The sequence below is a fragment of the Monodon monoceros genome, unplaced genomic scaffold (genome assembly GCF_005190385.1).
Source record: "Monodon monoceros isolate NGI ecotype Baffin Bay Population unplaced genomic scaffold, NGI_Narwhal_1 Super_Scaffold_19, whole genome shotgun sequence".
In the NCBI taxonomy this organism is placed as follows: domain Eukaryota; kingdom Metazoa; phylum Chordata; class Mammalia; order Artiodactyla; family Monodontidae; genus Monodon; species Monodon monoceros.
The window spans coordinates 72,409,082-72,432,589 of record NW_021703775.1 but is presented as its reverse complement, the minus strand read 5'-3'; positions in this window follow the sequence as shown (position 1 = coordinate 72,432,589).

Below are 23,508 nucleotides of genomic sequence, written 5' to 3'. Positions count from 1 at the left end.
ATGGTGTTAGGGAGTGTTCTAATTTCATTATTTTACATGTAGCTGTCCAGTTTTCCCAGTACCACTTATTGAATAAGCTGTCTTTTCTCAATTGTATATTCTTGCCTCCTTTATCAAAAATAAGTTGACCATATGTGCTTGGGATTATCTCTGGGCTTTCTATCTTGTTGCACTGATCTGTGTTTCTGTTTTTGTGCCAGAACCATACTGTCTTGATTACTTTAGCTTTGTAGTATAGTCTGAAGTCAGAGAGCCTCATTCCTCCAGCTCCGTTTTTCTTTCTCAAGATTACTTTTGCTATTCGGGGTCTTTTGTGTTTCCATACAAATTGTGAAAATTTTTGTTCTACTTCTGTGAAAAATGCCATTGGAAGCTTGATAGGGATTGCATTGAATCCATAGATTGCTTTGGATAGTAAAGTCATTTTCACAGTGTCGATTCTTCCAATCCAAGAACGTGGTATATCTCTCCATCTGTTTGTATCATCTTTAATTTATTTCATCAGTGTTTTATAGTTTTCTGTATACAGGTCTTTTGTCTCCTTAGGTAAGTTTATTGCTAGGTATTTTATTCTTTTCTTTGCGGTGGTAAATGGGAGTGTTTCCTTAATTTCTCTTTCAGATTTTTAATCATCAGTGTGTAGGAATGCAAGAGATATCTGTACATTAATTTTGCATCCTGATACTTTACCAAATCATTGATTAGCTCTAGTAGTTTTCTGGTAGCATCTTTAAGATTCTCTATATATGGTATCATGTCATCTGCAAACAGTGACAGCTTTACTTCTTCTTTTCTGATTTGGATTCCTTTTATTTCTTTTTCTTCTCTGATTACTGTGCTAAAACTTCCAAAAATCTGTTGATTAATAGGGGTGAGAGTGGACAACCTTGACTTGTTCCTGATCTTAGAGGAAATGGTTTCAGTTTTTCACCATTGAGAATGATGTTGGCTGTGGGTTTGTCACATATGGCTTTTATTATGTTGAGGAAAGTTCTCTCTATGCCTACTTTCTGGAGGGTTTTTATCATAAATGGGTGTTGAATTTTGTCAGAAGCTTTTTCTGAATCTGTTGAGGTGATCATATGGTTTTTCTCCTTCAATTTGTTAAAATGGTTTATCACATTGATTGATTTGCATACATTGAAGAATACTTGCATTCCTGGGATAAATCCTACTTGGTCATGGTGTATGATCTTTTTAATGTGCTGTTGGATTCTGTTTGCTAGTATTTTGTTGAGGATTTTTGCACCTATGTTCATCCGTGATATTGGCCTGTAGTTTTCTTTTTTTGTGACATCTTTGTTTGGTTTTGGTACCAGGGTGATGGTGGCCTCCTAGAATGAGTTTGGGAGTGTTCCTCCCTCTGCTGTGTTTTGGAAGAGTTTCAGAAGGATAGGTGTTAGCTCTTCTCTAAATGTTTGATAGAATTCACCTGTGAAGCTATCTGGTCCTGGGCTCTTTATTTGTTAGAAGATTTTTAATCACAGTTTCAATTTCAGTGCTTATGATTGGTCTGTTTATATTTTCTGTTTCTTCCTGGTTCAATCTCGGAAGGTTGTTCTTTTCTAAGAATGTGTCCATTTCTTCCAGGTTGTACATTTTATTGGCATATAGTTGCTTGTAGTTATTTGTCATGATCCTTTGTATTTCTGCCCTGTCAGTTGTTACCTCTCCTTTTTCATTTCTAATTCTATTGATTTGAGTCTTCTCCCTTTTTTTCTTGATGAGTCTGCCTAATTGTTTATCAGTTTTGTTTATCTTCTCAAAGAACCAGCTTTTAGAGTTACTGATTTTTGCTATTGTTTCCTTCATTTCATTTTCATTTGTTTCTGATCTGATCTTTATAATTTCTTTCCTTCTGCTAACTTTGGGGTTTTATCATTCTTCTTTCTCTAACTGCTTTAGGTATAAGGGTAGGTTGTTTATTTGAGGTGTTTCTTGTTGCTTGACATAGTGATGTATTGCTATAAACTTCTCTCATAGAACTGCTTTTGTTGCATCCTGTAGGTTTTGGGTCATTGTGTTTTCATTGTCTTTTGTCTCTACGTATTTTTTGATTTTCTCTTTGATTTCTTTAGTGATTGCTTGGTTATTAAGTAGTGTATTTTGCCTCCATGTGTTTGTATTTTTTACGGATGTTTTTTCGTGTAATATTTAGTCTGACAGAGTTGTGGTCGGAAAAGATACTTGATATGATTTGAAATTTCTTAAATTTACCAAGGCTTGATTTGTGACCCAAGATATGATCTATGCTGGAGAATGTTTCATGAGCACTTGAGAAGAAAGTGTATTCTGTTGTTTTTGATTGGAATGTCCTATAAATATTAATTAAGTCCATCTTGGTTAATGTATCATTTAAAGCTTGAGTTTCCTTATTTTTTTTCATTTTGGATGATCTGTGCAGTGGTCAAAGTGGGCTGTTAAAGTCCCCCACTCTTATTGTGTTACTGTCAGTTTCCCCTTTTATAGCTGTTAGCTTTTGCCTTATGTATTGAGGTGCTCCTATGTTGGGTGCATAAATATTTACAATTGGTATATCTTCTTCTTGGATTTATCCCTTGATCATTATGTAGTGTCCTTCTTTGTCTCTTGTAATAGTCTTTAAAGTCTATCTTGTCTGATAAGAGAATTGCTACTCCAGCTTTCTTTTGATTTCCATTTTCATGGAATATTTTTTTCCAAGCCCTCACTTCAGTCTGTATGTATCCCTAGGTCTGAAGTTGCTTTCTTATAGACAGCATATATGGGTCTTGTTTTTGTATCCATTCAGACAGCCTGTGTCTTTTGTTTGGAGCATTTAATACATTTACATTTAAGGTAATTATCGATATGTCTGTTCCTGTTACCATTTTTTTTAATGGTTTTGAGTTTGTTATTGTAGGCCTTTTCCTTCTCTTGTGTTTCCTGCCTAGAGAAGTTCCTTTAGCATTTGTTGTAAAGCTGGTTTGGTGGTACTGAATTCTCTTAGCTTTTGCTTGTCTGTAAAGGTTTTAATTTCTCTGTCGAATCTGAATGAGATCCTTACTGGATGGAGTAATCTTGGTTGCAGCTTTTTCCCTTTCATTACTTTAAGTATGTCCTGCCACTGCCTTCTGGCTTGTAGAGTTTCTGCTGAAAGATCAGCTGTTAACCTTATGGGGATTCCCTTATATATTATTTGTTGTTTTTCCTTTGCTGCTTTTAATATTTTTTCTTTGTATTTAGTTTTTTTTTGTTTTTGTTTTTGTTTTTGTTTTTTGCGGTACGCGGGCCTCTCACAGTTGTGGCGTCTCCCATTGCGAAGCACAGGGTCTGGACGCGCAGGCCCAATGGCTGTGGCTCACGGGCCCAGCCGCTCCACGGCACGTGGATTTTCCTGGACCGGGGCACAAACCCGTGTCCCCTGCATCAGCAGGTGGCCTCTCAACCACTGCGCCACCAGGGAAGCCCTGTATTTAGTTTTTGATAGTTTGATTAATATGTGTCTTGGTGTGTTTCTCCTTGGATTTATCCTGTATGGGACTCTCTGCACTTCCTGGAGTTGACTGACTATTTCCTTTCCTATATTAGGGAAGTTTTCAACTATAATCTGTTCAGATATTTTCTCAGTCCCTTACCTTTTCTCTTTTTCTTCTGGGACACCTATCATTCAAATGTTGGTGTGATTAATATTATCCCAGGAGTCTCTGAGACCGTCCTCGATTCTTTTCATTCTTTTTTCTTTATTCTGCTCTGGTAGTTATTTCCACTATTTTATCTCCCACGTCACTTATCCGTTCTTCTGCCTCAGTTATTCTGCTGTTGATTCCTTTTAGAGAATATTTAATTTCATTTATTGTGTTGTTCATAATTGTTTGTTTGCTCTTTAGTTCTTCTAGGTCCTTGTTTAATGTTTCTTGTATTTTCTCCATTCTATTTCCAAGGCTTTGGATCATCTTTACTGACCTTATTCTGCATTCTTTTTCAGGTAGACTGCCTATTTCCTATTCATTTGTTTGGTCTGATAGGTTTTTACCTTGCTCCTTTATCTGCTCTGTGTTTCTGTGTCTTCTCATTTTGCTTAACTTAACTGTGTTTGGGGTCTCCTTTTCGCAGGCTGCAGGTTTGTACTTCCATTTGTTTTTGGTGTCTGTCCCCAGTGGCTAAGGTGGGTTCAGTGGGTTGTGTAGACTTCCCGGTGGAGGGGACTGGTGCCTGTGTTCTGGTGGATGAGGCTGGATCTTGTCTTTCTTGTGGGCAGGACTGCATCCAGAGGTGTGTTTTGGGGTGTCTGTGAACTTACGATTTTATGCCGCCTTTCTGCTAATGGATGGGGTGTGTTCCTGTCTTGCTAGTTGTTTGGGTTAGGGTGTCCAGCACTGGAGCTTGCTGGTTGTTGAGTGGAGCTGGGTCTTAGCATTGAGATGGAGATCTCTGGGAGAGCTTTCGCTGTTTGATATTACGTGGGGCCAGGAGGTCTCTGGTGGACCAATGTCCTGAACTTGGCTCTCCCACCTCAGAGGCACAGGCCTGACACCCAGCCGGAGCACCAAGACCCTGTCAGCCACATGGCTCAGAAGAAAAGGGAGAAAAAAAGAAAGAAAAAATAAAATAATTAAAATAAAAGAAATTTTTTAAAAAATTAAAAAGTAATAAAAAAACAAAAAAAACAGAACCCTAGGACAAATGGTAAAAGCAACCTATATAGACAAAACCACACATAGAAGCATACACATACACACTCAGAAAAAAAGAAAAAGGACAAAAATATATATATATATATTAATAAAAAAGGAAGAGAGCAACCAAATCAATAAACAAATCTACCAATGATAATAAGCTCTAAGTACTAAACTAAGATAAACATAAAACCAGAAACAAATTAGGTGCAGAAAGCAAACCCCAAGTCCGCAGTTGCTCCCAAAGTCCACTGCCTCAATTTTGTAATGATTCATTGTCTGTTCAGGTGTTCCACAGATGCAGGGTACATCAAGTTGATTGTGGAGATTTAATCCCCTGCTCCTGAGGCTGCTAGGAGAGATTTCCCTTTCTCTTCTTTGTTTGCACAGCTCCCGGGGTTCAGCTTTGGATTTGGACCCGCCTCTGCCTGTATGTCACCTGAGGGTATCTGTTCCCCTCCCCAGACTGGATGGGGTTAAACGAGCTGCTGACAGCAGCTCTGGCTCACTCAGGCCGGGGGAGGGAGGGGTACTGAATGCAGGGCTAGCCTGAGGCGTGCCGTGTGTTCTCCCTGGGAAGTTGTCCCTGTATCACGGGACCCTGGCAGTGGTGGGCTGCAAAGCCTCCCGGGAGGGGAGGTGTGGTTAGTGACCTGTGCTTGCACACAGGCTTCTTGGTGGCGGCAGCAGCAGCCTTAGCATTTCATGCCCGTCTCTGGTGTCCATGCTGATAGCTGTGGCTTGTGCCTGTCTCTGGAGTTCTTTTAGGCCATGCTCTGAATCCCTTCTCCTCTCTACCCCGAAAAAATGGTCTGTGCCTCTTAGGCAGGTCCAGATTTCTTCCCGGACTCCCTCCCGCTAGCTGTGGCACACTGCCCACCTTCAGACTGTGTTCTCGCAGCCAACCCCAGTTCTCTCCCTGGGATCTGACCTCTGAAGCCTGAGCCTCAGCTGCCAGCCCCAACCCCTCCCAGCAGGTGAGCAGACAAGCCTCTCAGGCTGGTGAGTGCCGGTCGGCACCGATCCTCTGTGCGGCAATCTCTCCACTTTGCCCTCTGCACCCCTGTTGCTGCGCTCTCCTCCGTGGCTCCAATCTTCACCCCCGCCACCCCCTGTCTCCGGCAGTGAGGGGGCTTCCTAGTGTGTGGAAACTTTTCCTCTTTCACAGCTCCCTCCCAGAGGTGCAGGTCCCGTCTCTATTCTTTTTTCTGTGTTTTTTCTTTTTTCTTTTGCCCTACCCAGGTACGTGGGGAGTTTCTTGCCTTTTGGGAAGTCTCAGTTCTTCTGCCAGCATTCAGTAGGTGTTCTGTAGGAGCTGTTCCACATGTAGATGTATTTCTGATGTGTTTGTGGGGAGGGAGGTGATCTCTACTTCTTCTTCCTCCACCATCTTGAAGGTCTCCCTGCATGGGCTTTTGAGTGGCCTCTTCTATTTGAAGAAAAGCAAGGAGGCCAGCACTCTTGTAACAGTTAGTGAAGTGAGAGGAGGAGATGTCAGAGATCATGGGGGGCCAGATCACAAAGGCCTTGTAAGCCATTGTTGCTTGCAGTGGAATGGGAAGCCAAGGCAGGGCTTTGAGAGAGGACTGATATGATTTGACATTTTGTGAAGGGTTTACTGTGGCTTCCGTATTGAGAGTAGAGTGTAAGGAGACTAGAAAGGAAACACAAAGACGAATAATCCATACAGTAGAACTGAGTGGGTTGCTCACTTGCTTCCTTATATGTGCTGTGCCAGTAGAAGATTAGTAGTGAATACCCATTAAACCTCTGAGATTGGAAGGGTTGGCTTCCTCGAGGGAAATGCAGTTTCCTTTTGGCAGATAGGAGATATTCCTAGGTGATGCAGAAGCATCCTTTCTCCTATTAGTGGTGACTTGGTGACAGGAAAGTGAACTTGCTGGCTCTGCCCCACCAGGATGTTTCAAATCTATTTCTGGAATGCAGGTTGTATGCTGTATGCGTGGAGCTTCTGCCTTTTATCCTGACTTGAAAGTTCCTAATTGGGTTGAGTTCAGATTCTGTGTCATGGTTCTGTTTTGCTGGGAGAGGCTAATAAAGAAGGAAACTATGTATTCTTAGCTGTAGGACAAATGGAGTATAGTAATTAGGCAGGATTGTCCCTTCACTGGACAGAAGCCTTAAGCAGCTCAGGCAAACACCAAACAAAAACTTGGCACATGCATACAGATCTACAGATGTAGATACCTGGTGAGATCCTAGAAAATGTGTTAGCATTTTATTCTCCAGCAGTGATGTTCTTTTCACAAAGCATTCCACACTGTGAAGGCTGTATCATTAGGCTGATAATCTCAAGTTAATTTTCTATTACTTCTTACATGGTTTGCTGTATAGTATTGGTTGAAAGAAGAAGGGTGAACAGCTTAGAGACATTGCTCTAAGGAATTGCAGGTTTAGGTGTTCAGTAGCTGTTTATTTATTTAATAAATGCATTAAAGGTCTAATTCATATACCTGTGAAGTTATTGGGTATGAGTCACCTCCAGTTCATTATTATTTAGGTTTAACCAAAGAATATTTTTGCTATCCTGTGTTCAGGATAATGAATGCCTTAATAACAACAAATATATTTATATTGTCATATTTAACTAAAGAAGACTCTATGGTTATTACATTGTATTCTACACAAAACGTGTTAACTACCTTAACAAAACAGATACATGTACTATTAGACTAAATTACTTAGACAATACATGTGATTTGAACAGAAAATTAAAACATGTCTAATAGTCTTCACATTCTTTTTGTTTATTTGTATATAGGAAAAGAAAGATGATTTCAAACTTCTTAATTTAGAATGAGTCTGCCCAAAAGCAGGAAATGTTCTTTCTACACACACATTAGAAGTTGCTACTTATAAAAGGTAATCATTTTTGTAACTTTAGATGAAATAAGACATGTTAGTGAAATTGAGCAGGTGTGTGTGTATATATATATATTTTTCAAGTATCTCCAGCACAGTTGGACTAAGACTGGTGCTGGGTTTATTTTGTCCAAACTTAAAATAATAAAACACAAAATTTCATTGCTCTATAGTGAAAACTAATAGGTTTACATAAGAAACAATGGTGTGGAAAAAATTGCTATCATAATAATTTGGCAGGAAACCCCCTAAACATCCCAAATATTTAAATAACTCCTTCCAATTTATAAAGTTATTTCTCTGCCTCCACCAGCTATATGATTCAACAACTCCAAGTGGAAAGTACATGGGAAAATGTTCTCATTTGTTAGTTATGAAATGTTATTGTTGAATTAGCAAAACCTCACAAAGTTGGTAGGACCCGGAGAACCCAGAGGCACTCCTGACTTCCTAGGGATAGTGTAGAGTGGTACTTTCTGAAGATGTTCCCACTACCTGGTCTAGTGCCTGGCTCACAGTGTTCTACCTGTGAACTGTTGGACCTCAGCCCCATGTCCCCATGGTATCTGCAGGGTTCCTGAGGGCTGTCATAAGGCGATCAGTAATCCATTATTGCTGTTTTCTGCATGACTTCACATGGTACATGTTGTAGTTAAGCCCTGCCAAGCTTCTCTCACTTGGCCCAGGCTGCTGCCCATCTGCGGAGATTGCCTGATCTGGGACTACCACTCCACTTAGGTCTCTGTCTTTGGCCTCCTTATACTTACTCATTTTTTTTTTCCTCTCCAGTAACACTTTTTAAAACGGTACTATTTCTCTTCTTCTTGAATATAGAGTTCTTCTTTTACTTTGCAGTTCCTTTTTGTATACATTATGTGGTTGTATTTTGTTTTGTACACTCATTCTTGATTAAGAAGAAATTATTTTTCTAGGCATAGCATTTGCTAATACCCAGACTGAATGATTTCTCCTTGTTCTTACTGCCTACTTGTTTTCTTTGAAACAGTTTTGTTTTACTAGTTTCTTTTTCAGAATTAAAAAATTAATAGATGCATATTGTAAAAAGTTAAAGCAGAACGGGGAGATATACAAATGCAGGTGTTAAAGAAAGAACATGGGATTTGAAGTAAGACATACCTAGTTGATGCCCAAGTCCACCACTTACTAGCTGCATAAGCCTGAGAAAATTACTTAATGAATCTTAGTTTATCAATCTGGAAAATGGGGATGAAGATACCAATTCCATAGCATATTGTGAGGGTTAATGTTAAAGTAATATAAGAAAGTGTTTCATAAATGGTAAATTGCTATATAGATGTTAATTATTATTAATTGTCACTAATGGAAAACATTTTACCACTGTCTGGCTATATTTTGGGGTGGTGGATGGGGAGATGGTTTCAACTACTTAACTACCATGTATGTATGTATGTGTATATTTATTAAATCTCTCAATGTAAACTTATTAAATCTCAAGTCAGAATTTTTCTGGGAACTATGGAAGTATTGAACACATAGATGGAGAGAAAACCTTTGGAATCAGGTGCAGATTGCCCTCCAAAGAGGTTGCACCAATTTTCTCCCCTACCAGCAGTGTATGAGAGCATGTTTCCCTTAAACTTGCAAAATTCATTTCCCGTAAAGCTTTTTGATCTTTTCCAAAATTATTTATTGAAAAATTCTTATTTTAACTATCACTTATTTAATTATAGCTGAAGTTGAATGTCTTCTTAAGCATCCATTATCCATTTTTTTCTATGAAATCTGTTTATGGATTTGCCTATTTTTTATTGAAGATTTGGTCTTTTTATAAGTAGATTTCGGAGGAAATATTATTTATTTTCTATTTTATGGAAACTATGATTTTGCTATATGTTGCAAATATTTGTTTTCAGTTTGCTATATTCTTATTTTGTTTATATTTTTCCATGTTGAAAAGTTTTTTTACTTTTTATTGGAGTATAGTTGATTTACAATGTTGTGTTAGTTTCAGGTGTACAGCAAAGTGAATCAGTTATACATATACATATATCCACTCTTTTAAAAGACCCCAAATAGCAAAAGCAATCTTGAGAAAGAAAAACGGAGCTGGAGGAATCAGGCTCCCTGATTTCAGACTATACTACAAAGCTACAGTAATCAAAACAGTATGATACTGGCACAAAACCAGAAATATAGATCGGTGGAACAGGATAGAAAGTCTAGAGATAAACACATGCACGTATGGTCACCTAATTTATGACAAAGGAGGCAAGAGTATACAATGGGGAAAAGACAGTCTCTTCAGTAAGTAGTGCTGGGAAAACTGGACAGCTACATGTAAAAGAATGAAATTAGAACACTCCCTAACACCATACACAAAAATACACAAAAATAAACTCAAAATGGATTAAAGACCTAAATGTAAGGTTGGACACTATAAAACTCTTAGAGGAAAACATAGGCAGAACAGTCTATGACACAGCAAGATCCTTTTTGACCCACCTCCTAGAGAAATAGAAATAAAAACAAAAATAAACAAATTGGACCTAATGAAACTTAAAAGGTTTGCACAGCAAAGGAAACCATAAACAAGACAAAAAGACAACCCTCAGAATGGGAGAAAATATTTGCAAGTGAAGCAACTGATAGAGGATTAATCTCCAAAATTTACAAGCAACTCATGCAGCTCAATATCAAAAAAACAAACAATCCAATCCAAAAGTGGGCAGAAGACCTAAATAGACCTTTCTCCAAAGAAGATATACAGATTGCCCACAAACACATTGAAAGGATGCTCAACATCACTAATCATTAGAGAAATGCAAATCAAAACTACAATGAGGTATCACCTCACACCAGTCAGAATGGCCATCATCAAAAAATCTACAAACAATAAATGCTGGAGAGGGTGTGGAGAAAAGGGAACCCTCTTGCACTGTTGGTGGGAATGTAATTTGATACAGCCACTATGGAGAACAGTATGGAGGTTCCTTAAAAAAATGTTGAATTTTTAAATATTTCTATGTAGTTAAATTTTTTGATCTTTTTCATTTATGATTGCTAGGATATTGGTTTTATCCACTCCAAGATGTTTTCTTCTTACTGTTTTACAATATCAGCTTTTTTTTTTTCTTTTTTTAAAGCTTGAATCTCCATTTTCCTGGTTTTGATAATTCACTATCATTATGTAAGGTGTCACCACTAGGGGGAGAGGGATGGTGGGTAGAGAGACCTCCTCTCTGTATGAATTTTGCAACTTCTTGTGAGTCTATAATTATTTCAATATAAAAAAATAAAGCAAAAGATAAAAAGCACTCTAATCCAGAAGTGTTCCATATGAACAATCGGTAACCCTTATCCATACTAAGTGCTCAAAGAAGACAACTTTTATGCTTTAAGTGCCAGTGTGATCTGTTGGGTTTTCTAATAGTGTGATCTGAGATAGTGTGATGAAAACAAAAAAGAGCAACCACTCTGTACCTGGATAATACTAATAGTAATTTCCTCATTCATAGAAGGCTTTACAGCTTCCAAAGCAGCTTTACATAAATATTGTCATGTAATTCTCTTAACAATCCTGTGGAGGTAGGTGTATAGTTCCTGCTGTACACATGTGGAAACAAACTCACAGGAGTTAAGTGACTTGTGTGAGGTTACAGAATTCCTAAGTGACAGAATTGGGACTGTCACACAGGCTGGTGCTGCTTCTAATAAGCCATAGTAGCCTTTGGTCTTTTGTGACTCTCTCTCTGAGCAGAAAAGGACTCTGCCTGTAGTGCAGGACATAGCCAGTTGGGCTGATAGCAGCCGTGTGAGTTTTGCTGAGAACTATTTGAAGTAGAGCATGTAGGGGAAATGGTTGTTGATGGTGCAGAGGGGAAGATGAATATGGTCAAAGGGGCAAAATTGCTATACTCTATAGCTGCCATAATCAATGTTAATGAACTACTAATAAATAATTTTAGTGCTAAATATGTCCAAGTATTGTGCTTAGTATTTAGTGTATATTATTTTATGTATGCTATATAATTTGTTTTTATCTTCTTTTTATAGTTGAGGAAACCCAGCCTTAGAAATATGAAGTAATATGCCCAAAATCATGGCTGGAGAGTGGCTGAACTAGATTGGAACTCTAGGCTACCTGATTCTAATAAATCTGGGGAGAAGAGAATGAGTGAAATAGGATTAGATAAATGTATACATCCTTTTATTGCTTCCTTTCCAGGAAACTCAACTGCTCTATTTTTAGTAATTTGTATGTGATGATGTGAAGGCACTTTTCTTGGTAGTTATCACTTTTTCTTCAACCAGACACAAAGTTACTAGCGCTGTGTCAGTTTCTCTTTTCTTCCTTTGCCTTTCTTCCCTGTGGGGTCTGGCAGTAGGCTCTGCACACAGTGAGCATTGCTATGGATTGCCTTTGGGCTTACATACTTAGAACCAGGACAGTAGGTGATCTAATGCTGGAACATATTTTAGAAAGACTTGTTTCCTTACTCTTAGCCTCCTGTTTTTCCTGTTTTTATAGTTGATGACCATTTTTGAATGGAATCAGAGGTTAAATTGGAGAGAAGTCAAGCCTGCCATTAGGTAGTTTAGTGATCTCTCCCTGTGTAAGAATTGTAAGTTCCTGGAGGGTAGGGACTCCTGTAAAATAATTCATTCGGATTCAATAGGCATTTGCTAATAAGCATTGCTGTGTACTAAACACAGTGCTAAGCTCTTTATACCTGTAATCCTTGCAACAGTCCTGTGAGGTGGAGGGTATTATATTTATTTTGCAGATGAGCAAAGTCTGAGTTCAGTTCAATGTCCCAAGATTACATCCCTTGTCACTGACAGGCACAGGATTTTAACTCAGATCTCCCTGGTCCCAAGTATATCTCCTTTCACAGAGCTGGTGGGTGGATTGTTAGATGTGAGCAGGAATACTTATTAATTGTAGGTGCATTAATTTTGATATTTGGGAATTCTGCTTTTCTGAAACTTGATTACTTGTGATGCACAACCATTGGCAGAGGACACTCTACTCAGGTTTTTTTCCGGCTACCTAGCTGACTGTCCATTCATATCTAAACAATTTTCCTACCTCTGTGAATATGTTTTATATTGCCATGGTTAAGGGGTTCTAAGTGGACCCAAGCTCACTATTTTCCTTCTTCCTGTCTAGCCAGTCCCTTTTAGTTCATTTGCAAACATTTTTTCCTCATTGGATGCCTTCAACACAGATGCTTCTCATTGTTTTGTCTGGACCTTATTCTCTTCTCACTCTACATACCCCCCCACCATCTACTGGCAATCTCATTCATTTCAGTTACCACCTATAAGTGACAGTGTTCAAAACTATACCTCCAGACCCAGTTTCTCTCCATGGCTTCAGTTATGTATATTTAACAACTTATTGTGGATCTTCATTGGGATGTTCCATAGGCATTTCAAATAAAACATATCCTTCTCTACTTCTGTGCCTGCATCATTTTTAAATCCTTCTTTTCCCTCCCTCCTACATGCAGTAAATTACCATGTCCTGTTGATTCTACTCCCAAATATTTTTCAAATTCAGTCCCCCCCCCCACCCCGCTCTCTCTCTCACTCCTGTCAATCCCCAGGTAAGGCTGCTACAACCTCTTGGACTAATTTTTCATGTCTCCAAACTGTTTCTTCTTTCAGTCCATCTCCATGCTGCAAAACAGAACATACTTTCAAAAATCTGATTATGCCTACCCCCTGTGTATTAAAAATTCTGTAATAACTTTACATTGCTTTCAAGGTAAAGGCCCAGCTTCTTAATATAACCTATAAGGCCCTCAGTGTCTGGCCTCCTCACTCACCCTGTTACCTTTATCTTTTCCCTCTTTCTGCAGACCAGGTACTAGTATTTTCTGACCTCATGACCAATATGGGTTATGGTCCCTTCTCTATGTCCTGTTTTCCTTTTTAATAGCATTTACTACACAGAATTATAATTGGTCACATGACTGCATTCCCCCATCAGACTGTAAAATGCTCAAGTCCAGAGACTGTACCTTCTTCCCCACCTTAGTGCCACTGAGCACAGTGACTGGCACACTGTGCATGGTCAACAGACATTTACTGAAGCTCTTTCAGGTAGCCCTGAGCCCAACACCTTGTAAAATCAGGCATATGGTCATTTGCTTCTATTTGGAAGCTGTAACGGGAAGACGATTCAGCCTTGTAGAAAATAAGAAAAACTCCCTGCTTAACAGTAATTGTTTCCTATTTCTTATATTCCCTTAGTGAAATATAGGTGGTATGATAAAAATAATTATTATATCACATAAAGTGCAACATCTATCTCACTGTTGCTGTACTTCAGTCTTGAGATTTCTTGCAGATCAGCCTGAATTTTGTATTAAAGAGAATTCAAAAGATCAAGAACAAGTGACTTATTTAAACTGAAGACTGATTTCAAAGAAACGATGTTATAAATTTAACAAGTGGTTAAGCATCAGATTACCTACCAATTTACCTTAACTGATTAAAATATGCCCAGAGCCTGACTTCCCAATATAATGGTCAAATATCGCAGGAAGAGTTTGCAGATTGTTCATGAGAATCTGACCAGAAATTCAGATCACTTAAAAATTTTTTTTTAATAATTTAAAAAAATTTTTATTAATTTTTTTTTTTTTTTTTTTGTGGTACGTGGGCCTCTCACTGCTGTGGCCTCTCCCGTTGCGGAGCACAGGCTCCGGACGCACAGGCCCAGCGGCCATGGCTCACGGGCGCAGCTGCTCCGTGGCATGTGGGATCTTCCTGGACCGGGGCACGAACCCGTGTCCCCTGCATCGGCAGGCGGACTCTCAACCACTGTGCCACCAGGGAAGCCCTATTAATTTATTTTTGACTGCATTCGGTCTTTGTTGCTGCACGTGGACTTTCTCTAGCAGCAGCGAGTGGGGGCTACTCTTTGTTACGGTGCGTGGGTGTCTCATTGCAGTGGCTTCTCTTGTTGCAGAGCACGGGCTCTAGGTGCATGGGCCTCAGTAGTTGTGGTGCACGGGCTCAGTAGTTGTGGCTCGCGGGCTCTAGAGTACAGGCTCAGAAGTTGTGGCGCATGAGCTTAGTTGCTCCGCGGCATGTAGGATCTTCCCAGACCAGGGCTCGAACCCGTGTCCCCTGCATTGGCAGGCGGATTCTTAACCATTGGGCCACCAGGGAAGCCCCCAGATCACTTTTTTAAATAGAAAAATGCACACTGATGTGGGGTAGGAGATGGAAGCCACTGTCCACATATAGGTAAAGTCAGGATCTCTTTCTGGACAGTGGGAGAATGTAGTGCAAAGGTTGATAATGTTCTTTGTCCCCAGGGAAAACCTCATAAGTGAATGGCGCCTCATTTAAAAAAAAGTCTGTCTAAGGTTTATTGCAAGCATCAGTGAAACAACAGTTGGGACGAAGGCACAGAATATTAATTAATCTGGAATGCAGATTAAGAAAACTCAGGAAAATACAATCCAGTTTTGAACATAGCTGGATTGGGAAGTAGTTGTAAGATCTGAAGCATTCTTATAATGCTTTTATAATAAAAATAAATGTATCTGAGTTCAGTTTCCACCAAAAAATGAAGAACCTGCCTTTTGGTTACTGTGATGTACATTGAGAATAAAAAGAGGGGGAAAGGTGTTATGTGATGCAACAATTAAATCCTAGAGCTTTTAGGAGAATGAAGTAGCATAAGAAATAAATAAAGGGGGTGGGGGAATTGGGCCAGTGACAATGGATACCCTTGCTTGTATAGTAACCGGTACCCTCTCTTGATGCAGATATAAAGGATGGGGTAGAGTAAGCTGATGAATGGAGGATAGAGTAGGAAATGAGATGGCGTGTGAGGAAGGTACCTTGGTCACTGAGGAAAGATCTGAAGAGCCTCCAAGTTCTGCTTTCTCTCCCTTCCTCCCTTTCTCACTTTCCTTCTTGACTGACCAGGTTACATGTGGAGTATACACACGCTAATGTAGAATCCTTGCTATCTCTCAGGCACTTGCAATCAGAGACAGTTGTATTTCAAAACCCTTTCCCATATGTAAACTTTGAAAGCCTTGTGGAGTGTATGTCAGTATTATAATGCCAGTTTGACAAATGAAGAGAAGGGCTCAGGGAGGCTACCCCTACTTATGAAAGGTCACTTAGTGATTTGTGTCAGAGTGGGGATTTCAGCCTACCTTCCCGTTTTGTGAAGCAACATCCTTGTAGAATATGTGGCCGTTATATAATAGATGTTTGTAGGGATGGTACTGTCCTTCAGACACCCAGGATCCAAGCCAGAGTTTTAGACAGCTTTGATCAGAAAACTGGGAGATGATCTAAACAATTTGTTTGCCTTTTTTTTCTAATATTATGAGAAAGATTTTGTTGTTTTACCCAAGGAGTCCATTTTTCATTATAAATGCCGTTGCTCACGGTAAGACTAAAAGTTTCATTAAGCTAAAAAAAATTAGAAGGAAACATTTCATAGAAGCAGTTGTGGAGAATACGTTAAAGTTAATGAGTATTAGGCTACTTAAATTATTTTATAAGACTTCAAAATTTTAAATATTTTTGAGGAAATATAAGCTAGTTCCTGTCTACTTTCTGATCAAACTCCTGGACTGTAGGATGGTTGACCATTTTCTCTAGGTTTAGAGGGAGGTCTCTAGGTAGTTTGAGCTTAGGTAAAAAGAGTGGGCTCTAGCACAATGCCAGATAACTCTATGGAGGTTCCACATCCCGCACACTTTTCCCCTGGAAGTTGCCAATTCTGGACCAATCCAAACTCACTCAGAGGATTGAAGGCCTCATATCTCCTGTAGGTATTTTCCTCTTCTAACAGAGTTCAATGGAGAAGGCAATACTGGAGTTGAAAGAATGATTCTTTAATAGTGGGGTCTTAGGCAGTGTTATACCTGGGTTTATAATCCACCCTCCTGCCTAGGTGTGAAAGCCCATCTAGTTACCCTTTTCTCATCTGTCTGATTTCTTGGAAGGAATTGTCACACCTATCACTCCTCTCTGGGTCAGGCAGATGCAGCCAAGAGCACACTTTAAAATCTTCCTGAAGAGTAAGGTGTAGAGGAAAAGGGCTTATCACGAGACTGTCCTTAGTCCATTTATATTAATAACTCACTGTGTGGCTTTAAGGAAGTCTAGTCTTCCTTCTAGACACAAGTTTCTACAACTGCAGAATGAGTTTTGGCTCATGGTAGAAAATGATTTCTGAATTCAATTAGCTATAAGGTTCATTCTGTCTAGCCCTGGTACAGGAACACGGGACTTTATTAAGATATATTTCAAGCATACAAAATTGTATGCTTGAGGATAATAAATACACATTGGCCAGTATTAAAAATTTGCTATCTTTGCCTTTGATTTTAAAGTAACAAAACATTTAGCATAAAGTTGAAGATTACTGCGCACACAACCTAATCCCATTCTACATCCTCTGTAATTCAAATGTTGGTTTGTTTAATGTTGTCCCAGAGGTCTCTGAGACCATCCTCAATTCTTGTCATTCTTTTTTCTTTTTTCTGCTCTGCAGTAGTTATTTACACTGTTTTATCTTCCAGGTCACTTATCCGTTCTTCTGCCTCAGTTATTCTGCTATTGATCCCTTCTAGAGAATTTTTAATTTCATTTATTGTGTTGTTCATCATTGTTCGTTTGCTCTTTAGTTCTTCTAGGTCCTTGTTAAACGTTTCTTGTATTTTCTCCATTCTATTTCCAAGATTTTGGATCATCTTTACTATCATTATTCTGAATTCTTTTTCAGGTAGACTGCCTCTTTCCTCTTCATTTCTTAGGTCTGGTGGGTTTTTTTCTTGCTCCTTCATCTGCTCTGTGTTTCTCTGTCTTCTCATTTTGCTTACCTTACTGTGTTTGGGGTCTCCTTTCTGCAGGCTGCAGGTTCGTAGTTCCCATTGTTTTTGGTGTCTGTCCCCAGTGGCTAAGGTTGGTTCAGTGGGTTGTGTACGCTTCCTGGTGGAGCGGACTGGTGCCTGTGTTCTGGTGGATGAGGCTGGAGCTTGTCTTTCTGGTGGGCAGGTCTACGTCTGGTGGTGTGTTTTGGGGTGTCTGTGGCCTTATGATTTTAGGCAGCCTCTGTGCTAATCGGTGGGGTTGTGTTCCTGTCTTGCTAGTTGTTTGGCATAGGGTTTCCTGCCCTGTAGCTTGCTGGTCGTTGAGTGGAGCTGGGTTTTGGTGTTGAGATGGAGATCTCTGGGAGATTTTCGCCATTTGATATTACGTTGAGCTGGGATGTCTCTTGTGGACCAGTGTCCTGAACTTGGCTCTCCCACCTCAGTGGCACAGCACTGACGCCTGGCTGGAGCACCAAGAGCCTGTCCTCCACATGGCTCAGAATAAAGGGAGAAAAAAAAGAAAGAAAGAAGAAGATACCATAAAATAAAGTAAAATAAAATAAAGTTATTAAAATAAAAAATAATTATTAAGAAAAAAATTTTTAAGTAAAAAAAAAAAAAAGCCGGACAACCTGAACCCTAGGACAAATGGTAAAAGCAAAGCTGTATAGACAAAAGGGAAAAAAAAAATATATATATATATCGTTGTTCCCGAAGTCCACGTCAATTTGGGATGATTCGTTGTCTCTTCAGGTAGTCCACAGATGCAGGGTACAAGTTGATTGTGGAGATTTAATCCGCTGCTCCTGGGCCTGCTGGGAGAGATTTCCCTTTCTCTTCTTTTTTCACGCAGTTCCCGGGGTTCAGTTTTGGATTTGGACCCGCCTCTGCATGTTGGTCGCTGGAGGGCGTCTGTTCTTCGCTCAGACAGGACAGGGTTAAAGGAGCAGCGGCCTCAGGTCTCTGGCTCACTCAGGCCGGGGAAAGGAGGGGTACGGATGCGGGGCGAGCTTTCAGCGGCAGAGGCCGGCGTGACATTGCACCAGCCTGAGGCGCGCCGTGCGTTCCCCCCGGTGAAGTTGTCCGTGGATCACGGGACCCTGGCAGTGGCGGGCTGCACAGGCTCCCGGGAGGGGAGGTGTGGATAGTGACCTGTGGTCGCACGCAGGCTTCTTGGTGGCGGCAGCAGCGGCCTTAGCGTCCCATAATTCCCATCTCTGGGGTCCGCGCTGATTGCTGCGGCTCGCGCCGTATCTGAAGCTCCTTTAAGTGGCGCCCTTAATCCCCTCGCCTCATGCACCAGGAAACAAAGAGGCAAGAAAAAGTCTTTTGCCTCTTCTGCAGCCCCAGACTTTTTCCTGGACTCCCTCCCGACTAGCCGTGGCGCACTAGTCTCTTCAGGCTGTGTTCACGCAGCCAACCCCAGCCCTCTCCCTGCGATCCGACGGTCCAACGGAAGCCCGAGCCTCAGCTCCCAGCCCCCGCCCGCCCCGGCAGGTGAGCAGACAAGCCTCTCGGGCTGGTGAGTGCCGGTCGGCACCGATCTTCTGTGCGGGAATCTCTCTGCTTTGCCCGCCGCACCCCTGTTGCTGTGCTCTCCTCCGTGGCTCCGAAGCTTCCCCCCTCCGCCACCCACAGTCTCCGCCCGAGAAGGGCCTTCCTAGTGTGTGTAAGCCTTTCCTCCTTCACAGCTCCCTCCAACTGGTGCAGCTCCCGTCCCTATTCTTTTGTCTCTGTTTTTTCTTTTGCCCAACCCAGGTACGTGGGGAGTTTCTTGCCTTTTGGGAGGTCTGAGGTCTTCTGCCAGCGTTCAGTAGGTGTTCTGTAGGAGTTGTTCCCTAGACTTTATTTCTTTAAGAGCAGATTTAAGTTCACGATGAAATTGAGAGGAAGGTACAGAGACTTCTCCTATACCCCTTGCCCCGACTCATGCATGAATTCCTCCATTATCAACATCTCCTACCAGAGTGGTACATTTTTTTACAATTGATGAACCTGCTATGACACATCAGAATTACCCAAAGTCCATAGTTTACATTACGGTTCACCCTTGGTATTGTACATTCTGTGGGTTAGGAGAGATGTATAATGACATGTCCCCATCATTCTACATTGTACATGTAGATGCTCTGTATCTACTACTCTTAGATATAGAGTAGTATCGCTGTATCTAAGGAATTGTTTCCTACCCTGGCATTATGAATATTTTATTTTTACTATATTTTCTTCAGTAAGTTTTCCATTTCAAGTTATTTATTGTGTATGTGGTGAGGGAAGAGTCAAGGCTCCTATTTGTTCCAAATGAATATGCAATTTTTTCAGCACCATTTGAGGAAATGATTGTCCTTTCAGGTTGAATTACCTCGGTACCTTTGGCAAAAAGCAATTGAGCATATATGTGTGACTGTATGTCTGGACTCTGTATTCTATTCTAAGATCTGTATGTGCATCCTTATGCCACTATGACAGTATCTCAATTCTTGTAACTTTGTGATGTCTTTTTTTTTTTTTTTTTTTTTTTTTGCGATACGCGGGCCTCTCACTGCTGTGGCCTCTCCCGTTGCGGAGCACAGGCTCCAGATGCGCAGGCTCAACAGCCATTGCTCATGGGCCCAGCCGCTCCGTGGCACGTGGGATCCTCCCGGACCAGGGCAGGAACCCGTGTCCCCTGCATCGGCAGGCGGACTCTCAACCACTGCGCCACCAGGGAAGCCTGTGATGTCTTGATACAAGGTTGTGTCGCCTTCCAACTTTGTTCTTTTGAAAAAGTGTTCTGGTTATTCTATGTTCTTTGTATTTTGATGTAAATTTAAGAATCAGCTTGTCAATTTCTGTTCCCACCCAAAATCTGAAACCAGCTTTCTCATATAATTTGTTTTCTATTTGATTATGGTGAGAGCAAAAGGTCTGTGCCATTCCCAGAATGAAGGCGTGATGGTTAAATTTTATGTGTCAATTTTGATAGGCTGCGGCGCCCAGTTGTTCAGTTTAATAAGTTTAGATGTTGCTCTGAAGGTGTTATGTAGATGTGCCCAACACCTACAATCAATGGACTTGAAGTAAAGGAGATTGCCCTCAATGATGTGGGTGAGCCTTATTCAATTAATCGAAGGCCTTAAAAGCAAAAACTAAAATTTCTCAAAGAAGAAGTTCTGCCTCAAGACTGTAACATGGAAATCCTGTCTGAATTTCTACCCTCACAGTCCTACAGATATCAGACTTCAGAACCGTAACTGATACAAAAGGGAAAAAAAATTCTCATTTTCAAGTTATTTACATCTCATAGTAAATTTTTCCATTGACTTACTGTTAAATGTGGCATAAATCTGAGAGAAGGAGAAATATTAAGCTTTTATAAAGAAGAAAAGTAAGAAAACGTCATGGAAACTTCCCAGGAAGGACAGTTTTTCAGTATAGAAAGCTGTGGCTAGAATGACTGAAAATACAGCCTCTTGGCAGTCTGCATTTTACTAAGTATTTCCATGTAACTAATCATGCTTTCTTTTCATGCATCCTTGCCACCTCTGTGAGAGGCCCTGGTACTTGAAATTCATGGTTTGTGAGACAGTCACAAAAACAGGAGCATGAAATTGAGTGCCATGACACGGCTAAGTAAAGGTTACTGTGGGAATACTTAAGAGGCATGGGTTGTCCTTTAATAACCACGTGAAGTGTGCTATTAGCGGTAGGAGATATTCAGGAGAGTAAGGAGCTGAGAAGATGGTGGGAAGCCTCAGCTTTCCCCCTGACTCCTCATAGGGTCAGCCTTGTATATGCCACACAGCGTTCTGAAGGATGAGCCATGTGTCAGGGGAGCCCTCAACTTCCTCACTTCTCAAGTGCAGAATCTTCTTGACTGTGTAGAGTCTCACAGTGAAAGGTCCCAAGGGATTTATTCCCTTTGGAGAAATACCCATTGCTTATGTGTGGACATGCAAAAAAGACATGCCTACATACACACAAATATTTTACATAGCAGGGATGATCTGCCACAATGAGGAAACTCTACTGAGAAAAATCTCATGATTAGGATCTCAACATCTGTATCTTCCCCTGACAGCCATTCCCCACGGGTGAACGCCTAGGCTTTGGAGTCTGTATCCCTGCGTTTTAGGGATGCAGTATGTGCTCTGAGATCTGTGCTGGTGCATGAAACCTTCTTCACAAGAGAAAGTGAAAACTCAAACCAGATGTTGTGTTCCTAAATTCTTGGATCAGTTTCAATCTTGCCTGTCAATCCTGATGTAAAGATGATACCTAACCTCAACAAGAATTTTACAGGCAAGAAGTGGACTTTTGTTGGTTCTCTAGCGGCACCGTTACTGAATTTCTCATATTTTTAATCAGTGAGAAATAGCAATGAGGAATATGTAGGATACGTATTACTTCCAGGGTCAGAAGTGTGAAAGTTATGAGAAAGTAAATTGTCATGTAAGCAGGCTGCAGGGGAACAATGTTCCCTTCCAGGGTAAGACAGAACAAGGAGGCATAGGGTTTGGTCATAAATGTACACCTATGAAACCATCAGTACAATCTATGCTGATCTCCAGACTCATCAAGTTGTATACATTAAATATATGCAGCTTTTTGCATGATAATCATACCTCAATAGAGTGGTTTAAAAAGTTAAAAAAGAAGACATAGGGAACGTTCACTGAAAGGGTTGAAGATACCAGAAATTTCATGATAGACCATGAGTTACAGAGGGCCCAGTGTAAGGGAGTTGAGGAGGAGTAGAAAATGGGGTCAGATTAGAGGATTTGAAGAGCCACAGAGAGGTAAGGAATGACATGGAGATTTTGGCCATTTACTCAGCTGCTCAGGCCAAGCCTTTGAAACATCCTTATCTTCAGCAAATACTGTTGGTTGTAACTTTAACATAGATACCAAATCTCACTTCTTCTTACTTCCACAACTACCATCTTACTCTTAGCTGATTTTTCTCCTTGGCTAGACTTCTAACTGGCCTCCCTTTCTCCACTCTGCTTCCCTCCTTCCACACAGCAGCCAGAGTAGTTTTTTAAGAAACATAATCAGATCATGTCGTTCTCTTGCTCAGAAGCCTCCAGGGTATTCTCATCACTTTCAAATCCTTACCAAGACTTACACAGACTTATGTACTCTGGTCCATAACAGATCTCTAGCCTCATTTCCTGCCATTCTATTCACTTTACACTGCCAGCAACCACACCAGATGCTGTACATGCTCCTCTCTTGGGGCCTTTGTCCTTACTGTTTGCTCTACCTGGAATGTTCTTCCTTCAAATATTCATGTGGCTCACTCTCTCATTTCATTAAATTTGTTCAAATGCCATCTTATCTGAGGGCCCATCCAGGACTACCTTGTCCAAAATAGCACCTTCTTTCCATTTTCTATCTCTTTATCCTGCTTGTTCCTCATAGCACTTAACACAATATAATACTGTATTGTGTATTTGCTTGTATAGTACCTATTACCCTGACTCTCCTCCTACCTCATGAAAGTTCTGTGCCAAGTTTGGTCATCGCTGAATTCTCTTGCAATAACTATTTCTTGAGTAAATGAATGAATGGTTGTATCTATATTTAGTAGTGTTTCTCAACATTTATACTTTATTTCCATTTGACTCTTGTCTCATGTCAGGGAGCTCTTATATGGAGTCCTATTATTTCTTTGCTTGAGAGACTATTTCCTCCCTTATTTTATTGACTGAGATTCAGTTTCATCTATGATCTGACATCATCCTGTATATTAATTTTTACCTTCCATTACTCCCCAACCAGAAACCACTTCTCACATATTTGCCTTGTTTATTTTTGCTGCTAGAACTTTGCATGTCTGTGTCCCTACTTATCCTTTCCTAAAGCTATGCAGAGCTTGAAGACTGTGCCATAAAACTTGTCACTTGGTCATATACTTTTCCCCTGTTTGTTGCAGATAAAAAACTGGCAATGGAGAGATTATTGGATACTTCAGCAGAATCTTAAAGTGAGAAATGTCACAAATCTCTCAATTCTAGTGCCCAAGACTTGTCTCTCCAGTAGGATTTTTAACTACAATAGGGTACAGATTTTTATGTGGTAGGTTTCAATTTATATTTTAGAGACTTTCATTTTTCTCAATATCTGGATGCTTATTAGACAGGAGAGGAATAAAAGGATTGCAGGGT